The sequence below is a fragment of the Triticum urartu genome, chromosome 2 (assembly GCF_003073215.2).
Source record: "Triticum urartu cultivar G1812 chromosome 2, Tu2.1, whole genome shotgun sequence".
NCBI lineage: Eukaryota > Viridiplantae > Streptophyta > Magnoliopsida > Poales > Poaceae > Triticum > Triticum urartu.
Window position 1 is genome coordinate 287,075,177 of NC_053023.1, and position 10,567 is coordinate 287,085,743.

Below are 10,567 nucleotides of genomic sequence, written 5' to 3' on the forward strand. Positions count from 1 at the left end.
CATAAGATAATTCATGCTAGAAACTTCCGTGTGCAGCCACATGCCACTATGGGCTCTGGCATAGTTGACTAAGTTGTGCGAACTCTTACGGGGTGGACTAGCAGATGTAGGGGATGTAGGTGTACCGGTCTACCCCACATGTAAGGTGCTAGTGCTTCTGAAAGACTATGTCTCGGTCATCCGTCTCTCAAACACCATGTAGTGCGAGAAAACAAACGGAGGCGATCGAGTCATGTGGGGAAAAGTGCGCAACCTCTGCAGAGTAACAAACTAATCATGATTAGCCGTGTCCCCGGTTATGGACAACTTGAGTATCTAGTACTTGAATATCATTGTGATTCTCAACATGTTACCTCTAATTAATGTTATTGGGTTTTAATTATTTTTTAATTGGGATTGAGAATGCTGTCAACCATTCTGAATGTTTCACAACCACCATGATAGTTAAATAAATTTATTCCTTTGCAGTAGGGAAAAACTGGCTTTACGCAAAAACTGTAACCATAGAGCTTTCCACCAGGCATATATGCATATAGTATAGCTGTTTCATTCCATTACTCTCTATGTGTTACTTTGCCAGCATATTCCATGTGCTGACCCGTTTTCGGGCTGCAACGTTAATGTTGCAGACTTTTCAGACGACGATTGAGGTGTTTAGGTCGTGGCCCTATACTCAGTGATGCCGCTGGAGTTGATGGACCCATTTATCTTCCAAGTCTTCCGCTGTTATCTTTAAAATATGGCCTTAAGTCATATTTATTGTAATAAGTTCTTTTTCAACCATCGATGTAATAAGTGTGTGATTGCAACTCTGCTATAAAACCTCGATGTACTGTGTGGTGTCAGCATTACTGATCCAGGGATGACACCGTAGCACAGTAGACGTGATCCATTCGGGTCAGGTCACTACAAAATGCTGCATTTTTTGTAGTAATTCACGTTGATAATATGGTGGAACCCAACGAGTACGCATAGCAGTTTTCAAAGCAACCCAAGTAGCTGGAATAGGATATAATCTACAATTCTCAGACCACCAAACACATGCAAAACTAGTGAATGCACAAACAGCACCAGGAACACGTCTCTCCTCGGGATATTGTAAACATGTAAATCGTTGTTCAGTTTCTAACTCCCATGTAAGATATATATCAAGAACATATCTACCCTCAAATGGTGGAATGTTCAATTTCAGTTTAGGGAGATGGTCATGATCACGTACCTGAGGGTGAGCCCTACTATTGCCATTATTTGCATGTGGATGACCTAGTGGTTGTGGTGCTGGTGGTTGCACGTAGTTCTGATTTTGATCAACCTCATCCTCGTAATCTCCCGCAAAATCATCCTCCTCCGCATCAGCAGTAGGAGCCACAGAAGTATCAACAACAGCACCAACAGTTTGGCCAGGTGCAAGAGGGAGACGGCTCGCTCGGCGGAGGGCTGTTTCGCGACGTGGAGGTAGTGATTGTTGTTGTTGTTGTAGTGGTGCGTTAGGTGCAGCCGGTGGTGGTGGTGGAAGACGCGCGAGAAATTCATTAAACCTGTTATCGAGCTTTGTTTCGAATGTCTTCTCCATGCCATCTATCTTCTCCATGGCCTCTTCAAATCTTTTTAGCGCATCTTGCGCCTGTCCACTCATCATTTGCTGAAATTTATCATGCAACTCCTTATTCGTCATGTTCTCCCAGTCTGTCTCGTCGGCTTGTGATCCTGCCATGGTTAGAAACAATAGAAACACACAAGAATATGATCCTACAGACTGCTAACAAGAGGTGGTGGTGGTGTCACAAATCCGTGAAGCAAATCTCAAATTCTTACCAGTTCTTACCCAGCAGCAGGCGGTGATCGGCAACCGTCGTAGTCAAAACTCTCAAAGCTTGGATAGAGCGATTACCAGGGAGAGTCAAATGCACGACGTAGATGTATGTGGAGCTGGGAAGGCTTATAATATGGTAGCAAAAAGGGTCGGCAATAATCAATTCAGAGATGCAAAGTTGAATAAACGCTCAACGACGGTACTGTGCTGGTCCTAGGCTAGATTGTGCTAGAGACACGTGCCTAGAACACTGACAAAATCACAACACCGCACGTAAACAAGGGAGGAGCACGCTCTGAATTTTTTTTTATTTTTTTGCACTTTTTTCCTCTTTTTTTTTTTTCTCCGCAACAATTTTTTTTCGAAAAAGTCTACAAATGGTCTAAAAACTGCCTAGCCAGAATTTTCCAGACTTCGTTTTTTTTAGTTTGGAACTATTTTTCTTCTGCGAGTAGCACGAAAGTTCGGGAGTCCTACTCTGTCACGACTCGGAGTATCGCGAGATCTGGAAATCCAAAACAGAGTAACAAAATACTGGACTCGGACTAGAACTAGTGGCGGAGATGAATCTGGTGGAACTCGGACTAGTGGCGGCGATGAATCTGGTGGAACTCGGACTGGTGGCGTATATATGTTGCAGGTGGACTCGGATTGGCGTGATGGCGGTGGATATGTGGTATATGGAAGCGGCGATGATGATGGTGGTATATGGAAGCGGCGACGATGATGGTGGTATATGGCAGCGGTGATGATGATGATGCGGCGGCGGCATGACTACTTGTGAACAGAACTAGAAACTCTAAAGGACTAGACACTAAGACCAGCAACTAGACACGACGATGCAACCGCAAACTCAACAATTCAAAACCCTAAAAAGATTATGCAATGGCTCAGATTGGTTCAGATATGATGAACTAACCCTAATTTTTTGTGGCTTTTTCGTGGACTGTAGGTATGAAGAACAGACTCGACCTAAACTACAACAAACTGTAAAATCTCACCGAGCAGCCTGAAAATCTGATACCACTTGATAGAGGCGAAGGTGTCCCGATGTTTCTATGAGATAGATATCGTTTTCTGTGGGAGTCGACTTTGACGATCCGACTACGAACGTGCGAAAACATCGCGCCTTAGCAATCGCTAAACCAGCTTCCGAGGGTTATTGACCACGCCAAAGCAGGATCAACCTGACCACGAGTGTCTATTTCCTGCGAGTAAACAAAGAACAAGCAAGAAACTGAGATTGCAATCTGGATATTGCAAATAAAAGAGGAAAGCTTGATTAATGAAGGTGGGGTTCTGTCACGTCTTGGTCTGGTCGTTGGACACAAACTGTAACGCACTCGATGCGGCTATATCTCCCACGTGTCGAAGCACGACTTAGAGGCATAACCGCATTGAAAGCAATGTCGCAAGTGAGGTAATCTTCACACAACCCATGTAATACATAAGGGAAAGAGATGCATAGTTGGCTTACAATCGCCACTTCACACAATACATGAATAAAGCATTACATCATCCAAATACAATCAAGGCCCGACTAAGGAGCCAAAATAAAAGAAGACTACCCCAAATGCTACACAGATCCCCGATCGACCCCAACTGGGCTCCACTACCGATCAACTAGACTGAAACAACACAAAGGACAAGATCTTCATCGAGCTCCTCCTTGAGCTTGGTTGCGTCATCTGCACGGTATCATCGGTACCTGCAATCTGGTTTTGGAAGTATCTGTGAGTCACGGGGACTCAGCAATCTCACACCCTCGCGATCAAGACTATTTAAGCTTATAGGAAGGGTAAAAGGTATGAGGTGGAGCTCCAGCAAGAAACTAGCATATATGGTTGCTAAACATACGCAAATGAGAGCGAGAAGAGAAGGCAAGGCACGGTCGATAAAACTATGACCAAGAAGTGATCCTAGAACAACCTACATCAAGCATAACTCCAACACCGTGTTCACTTCCCGGACTCCGCCGTAAAGAGACCATCACGGTTACACACGCGGTTGGTGCATTTTAGTTAAGGTCAACTTCAGGTTTTCTACAACTGGACATTAACAAATTCCCATCTGCCTATAACCCGGGCACGGCTTTCGAAAGTTCATAACCCTGCAGGGGTGTCCCAACTTAGCCCATCACAAGCTCTCATGGTCAACGAAGGATATTCCTTCTAGCGGGAAGACCCGATCAGACTCGGAATCTCGGTTACAAGACATCCTCGATAATGGTAAAACAAGTCCAGCAAGACCGCCCGATGCGCCAACATCCTGATGGGAGCTGCACATATCTTGTTCTCAGGGCAACACCGGATAAGCAATCCGTACAACTAAAACCAGCCCTCGAGTTTCCCCGAGGTGGCACTGCAAGGGGCTCTAATTTGGACCAACACTTAGACAAGCATTGGCCCGGGTGTTTAAAATAAAGATGACCCTAGGGCTGGCCTAACCCAAGGGAAAAAAGGCTAGGTGGCAAATGGTAAAACCAATGTTGGGCCTTGCTAGAGGAGTTTTATTCAATGCGAACTGTCAAGGGGTTCCCATTATAACCCAACCGCGTAAGGAACGCAAAATCCGGGAACATAACACCGATATGACGGAAACTAGGGTCGCAAGAGTGGAACAAAACACCAGGCATAAGGCCGAGCCTTCCACCCTTTACCAAGTATATAGATCCATTAATTAGATAAGAGATATTGTGATATCCCAACAAGTAAACATGTTCCAACAAGGAACAACATCTCCATGTTCCAACAAGGAACAAACTTCAATCCTCACCTGCAACTAACAATGCTATAAGAGGGGCTGAGCAAAGCGGTAACATAGCCAAACAATGGTTTGCTAGGACAAGGTGGGTTAGAGGCTTGGTTCAACAATATGGGAGGCATGATAAGCAAGTGGTAGGTATCGCAGCATAGGCATAGCAAAAGAGCGAGCAACTAAGCAAGCAAAGATATAAGTGATTTCAAGGGTATGGTCATCTTGCCTGAGATCCCGCAAGGAAGAAGAATGAGTCCACGAAGAAGACAAACGGACATTGTCGAACGAATCCTCACAACTTGACGTTACCGGATTACCGAGATGAAGTGCACCGGAAAGAAAGCAAACAACATAGCAAACAACCACCACATAAACATGGCATGATGCACTAGCAAGTATGAAGCATGTCCGGTTTAAATATGCATGACATGGGAAAGTGCAACAACCAAAACTACAAATTAAGTGGAGCTCAATATGCAACGGGTTGCATATTGACGGAACACCACATCAATTATTTAGTTCTCTCCCGGTTAGGTACTCAACAATATTAAATGTTGGTTAACATGGCAAGAGGTGAAGCATAACAAAACTATACCATTTAAACAATTTAAATGGGGCCGGATATAACAAACAACAAATCCGGTAAATCCCCATATGCATTACCAATTTAATGCAACAACAATTTTAAGCATTTTTAATTGTTGTTATCATGATGCGGATGACATGAACAAGTTTATGCAATTTTTATTAAAAGTTGACAAGAGCATTATGAAGCATTTGTCATCGTGGCGGAAATGAAAGGGGTGCCACGGCAACGATCACGAAAACGGTGCCACGGCAGCGTTCCGGTTCCGGTAACTCGATTGAGATACCGATGCAAAGGAGAAGTGTGCGGATGCGTGCAAAAGATGCTGGGGCGCTCCCGGATTCCGGGTGGCCCACGAGTTGGTGACAAGGAAACGAGTGACGATTTGGACACGGTGCAAACACGAGCATCTCAAACATTGCAAGCACTCGTTCATGGACGTCGTCTCGGGGTTATACCTTCGAAGCATGCATTATCGAAACGGATCGAGTTCGGCGGTAGGGGTACACGTGTCGAAGGGGAAGTAGTTGTTCACGGGGTCGTCGTGGGAAGTAGCGGTTCACGCGACAGTAGTTGAACTTGACGTTTGCGTTACATGGGTCTTCGGCGACGGTTGTCGTACATGGTTTGGAGTGGTACTTGCTTCTTCGGACTTGTCGGTCTCGATTCTTGCGACGGTAGCGGTATACGTCTCGTTTTCGGAGAGGTACTTGGGGTCATTTGAACTTGTCGGTCTCGTCATCTCGAAGGGGTGCTTGATGTTCTTAGCGATTCTGAAGATGACGGTAGAGGTACACTAGTTGTAGGCGTACTTGTCGGATCCACGACGATGGTAGAGGTACAAACGATCTCACGGTACTTGGGACGTCATGGAACTTGGCGCTTGCGGTATTGATAGCTCGAAGGGGTACTTGGCGTGTCTGAGGTCTCCGGCCGTAGTGGTACTTGATAATACGGGTAGTCGAACTTGACGAAAAACAGGTCTCCTCGGGGACATGATGCATCCGAATTCTTTGGGTTTGTAGTAGTACTTGGCGTTCGGAGTCGGGGTCTTGCCGGTCTTGATGGTCTTTTGATACGAAATGAAGCATCACAAGGCCTCGGTTGGGCAGCAGCAAGGGGGCGATGGTGGTGGACAATGGCAGGAAGCAGACACGGGGCTCGTCTGATTACCGACAGGAGCGGGGCTAGTGGAACTCCATGGGGCGGCAGCCATGGCGTTCCTGATAGGCGGGCGAGGCAGCGCAGGCCTCTGGAGGACCACGGGCGCGCAAGGAGGCAAGATGGTGTGGTCTAGAAGGATCATGCCCGACCAAAGACGGGAGCTACAACGGCAAACATGCGGTTGGGCGTGACAGAGAGAAGCAAGAGCTTCGGGCGCAAGGAGGACACGCCTGATGGTAGCGTGGCAACCGGAGGGGTCGCAGGCGAGGAGATCCTCTTCTGCGTGCATGCGCGCGACGGGTAGCAACGGGGTCGGCCGACGGCAACGGGCGCAACCATGGAGACCAGGCACTGGGCGGCGACTGGCTGGAGGAGGACATGCAGCTCGCGGGAGGAATTGGCGTGGGGGGCTCCTCTCAGGTGCGCGAGCAAGGAGAGGGGAGAGAGATGGGGAACGGGCGCGGGGCCTCGCTGGAGCTTGCAGGCAGCCGCGCGGTCGACGAGGTCGGCAGGGAAGCCTCTGGCGCGAGGATGGACGAGCTCCTGGACGAGGAATGGTTGGACAAGAAGAGCACGTAGGAGGAAGAGAGCGAGAGGAGGAAAAGAAGAGGTTGGCGGCGCTGGTGGGAACGACCGAACGAGGAGGGGATCGGCCAGGAGAGGGTTTCGCTCGGGCCTAGGGTTAGCAGCGTTAGGTGGGCTTGGGGCCGGCCCAGTAGAGAGGAGGGGTCAGCTGGGCTTGTTGGATTGGGCTCTCCCTCTCCTCTCTTTCTTCTTTAATCGAAAAGTAATAGATAGAGAGGAAAAAGAAGGGGGGTTAGGGAAAAGAGTTTGAGCAGGAGGACAATTTTCCTAGACTCATAAAAAATAAACATGACCACAGAAAAATAGAAGTGGCCAGATTGCAGGAATTAAATTCAAATTCATTTGAATATAATTCAAATGGTTTTGAATTGGGACTAGGTTCGGTGTGGCAAAAAATGTTTGGGTTTTTTGATGGAGCTCCGGAATATGATGAAATAATATATTGCAATGTTGGAGACCAAGAATTAAGATACCAAAGGCATTGGGATATTTTGCAAGTGTGTTTGCGGTGAATCCAAACGAATGGAATATTTTTATTTAGCTCCCTAATATTGGGAGGATATGTTATAAAGAGAATTACCATGTGAATTCCCTCGATTTAAATGGACCGAAGATCCATGCAATTTATTTAGTTGAGTTGCAAAAGATTTATGAGATGATGGCATGATGACATGATGCAATGCACATGATGCAACGAACCAAACAAATCACACGACGAAACCCGAAAACCCTGGAAGGCATCTGAAGCTCCGGTCTTGGGGCGTTACAACACTCCATCACTACGAGAGGATCTCGTCCCGAGATCTAGAATGGCACCGGAGGGAGAACGGAAGAGAAAGAGGAGAGGTAAAACTAAGATGCTTCTTTGACAAACGAGTGAGATCAAAGAACCTTGAAAAGTTGAACAAATTGAAAGAAAGAATACAACGGAGATGAAGGAAGTTGAAAACACTCCGGTTGAAAAGGGATGCAAGACTTGATAAGATGAAGGAACTTGAGTAGATAACACAATACTCCGGTTAAATAGATAAGCATGAAAAGAACACGATCCTAACAAAACAAGAAGATGGGTTGAATTGAGCAACATCACAATGCCTCCGGATCAAGGAATAAAAGGTAGATCGTCGGAACAAAAGAACGGAGAAGAAAAACAACATGTTCTACCTCCGTTGAGCTTGAAAAGCATCTTAAAGAGAAGGGTCGCACGGAGTTGTTGGAAAACCAACAACGAAAAGAACAATGTTGTAGTGGACTTATGGAAAACATCTCGAAATTATGAGGTGAAATTCTGCCACTACTAGAAGCAATAGATTGGATTGATAAGAACAAGTAGACGAGAAAACTTATCTCACCGGGAGGATAAACGAAGAACTTGGGTCATTTATAAGCACCATAGATAGCAACAATCCTTAGGGAAGGCTTTAGGTGAAATATAACCCAAGATACTCCAGCGATGAGGTAGATGGATTTAAAATATCTCATTCTTAACAACATGTGAATCATGGAACATGAACTCAAATTATCAAGAATGACATAATACCACCTCCAAAGATACGGTGGAAAGAAATTGCACTCTGGATTGCAAGATGAAGAATGCTTGAGCTTCTCTGAAAAGAATCTCAATGAACAGTTCGAGAAGGAATTAAATCCTTGATGAACCAACATGTAGAGCCTCCATGAAGAACTCCGGTAAACAAAAGGATAACGAAAAGAAAGAGAAGTTGAAAACACAAGGTGAAACCTTGTAATGATTTAGATGGATCTCCGTGACAATTAGACCTTGGAACTCCGAGAAAGAAAAGATGAAACAAATGAAACCGAGAATTTGATGAGCCTCCAGAATAAAGAATTAATCACTTGGAAGAAACAGGAGTAAGAATTACATTATGCGTATCCCTCATCAATTAAAATTGATGACAAGCAATGGATTTGGCATACTACTTATTCTTGTAGCGCAAACTTGAGAAGGTCTTCAACGAACCACCGGTAGGATTGGAAAAAGACGAATGAATTGATATGATAAACAAAGGAAGAGGAACTCTTGAACGAACCACCGTAAGAATTGAAAATGAATGAAGAGAAGATAAAGAAACACCGGGAAGAATTATAAAATGAACGAAGATGCTTGAGAGGATTTAGATACATGAGAACAAAGAGATCACGATCCGATTAGAGATCACTTGAACGAAACACCGGTAAGATTGGAGAATGATAACTGAAAGCTGAGAATGAATAAACCTGAATTTATTGACTCCAGATAGCAAACTGAGAACACTCTTGAATTGCTCCGGAAGGATGAAAATATTTCCCACAATCAAAAACAATTATGAGAGGATGGCCTCAAACTAGAATCATGAATCTTGAGGAGAATTGAGCAAGATTAAAGAGAAACTCTTCTTTGGTCTTCAAAATCCGAGAATGACGATGAGGAACACCACCAAGAGTTGTTGAGATACTCCGGGAGAATGAAAAGCGAAGAGGTAGAGCCAACAATGAATAGAATTTGAAAACGATCTTGGAGAAGGCATTTGACTGATGATAACCCATTCTTACATCTAACTTCAAAAAGAATTTAGGATAGCTCCGGGAAAATAGAAGAGTCAGGTAAGATCCTGGAAAAGACCTGTGGGCCCACTCAAGAGAAACACCATTGAAATGATTTAAAAGAGAGAATGCACCGGTTGAATTAAAATGGCTTGAATGAGATACCAATCTCGAAAGAGCTTGACCGAATGCAGAGTGGAAACACGAATCTTCGAGATATCTTGAGCACTCTGGAACAATAGAATAGCGAGCGTGGAATGATTATGAGGTGCACCGGCATGAGAGGGTATTTGAAACAAGGAAAAGGATATGATCCACAAAGCTTGAATTGGTCCCACCAGAGAAGAAAGAGAATGAATAATGATGAACTTGAGGTTCCGTTAGGATCTTCATGAGAATCACCGGATAAGAATATTGACGGAAAAGAATGGAGAGACTTCACATGAATAAAATGGATACTTGATTCAGAAATTTGAGTCCTTGAAGGAAAAGGGTGGGTGGGCGGGAAAAACAAAGGCAACTTGGAGACAGATGAAACAAACACCATTGAGAAGACTTGAGTTGATCTTGCGAATGTTGAAATGATAGGATCCACTTGAAGAGAAAACTCGCCGGTTGAAAAGGATTGACATGACAATCTCGATTATCAAGAAGGATTAGTATTCACATCGGGGTATGAGAACACCGCTTGGAAAAACTATGGAATGAACATTTGACTTCGAAGCAACTCGAATACCACAACTCAAAACAAAACAAGGATTGGCTTGCAGAATAAGCCAGAACAAACATATGATAGATATTTCGTCCGAAGTTTTCGTGGTGGGGCCTACACGGGCTCGATCGTACATCACCATCATGTACAAGGAAGTGCACATGACATACGAAGCGTCCCCGAGTCGGCATAGCCAAGGACTCTTTAAGACACAACGAGACAACTGTAAAACCAACCGTGAATAGGCGGACCACTAGACGTGGAACCCCAATTTCAAATCATACATCTGTCGGAAAGATATCCTAAGAGCTACTTGAATTCCCACTTATAAACTCCCGAAATTTTCCCAGTTATGCAATCAGGTGTTGGGGATACAGGGGAAGCATAATATCTCACCCAAAACTAA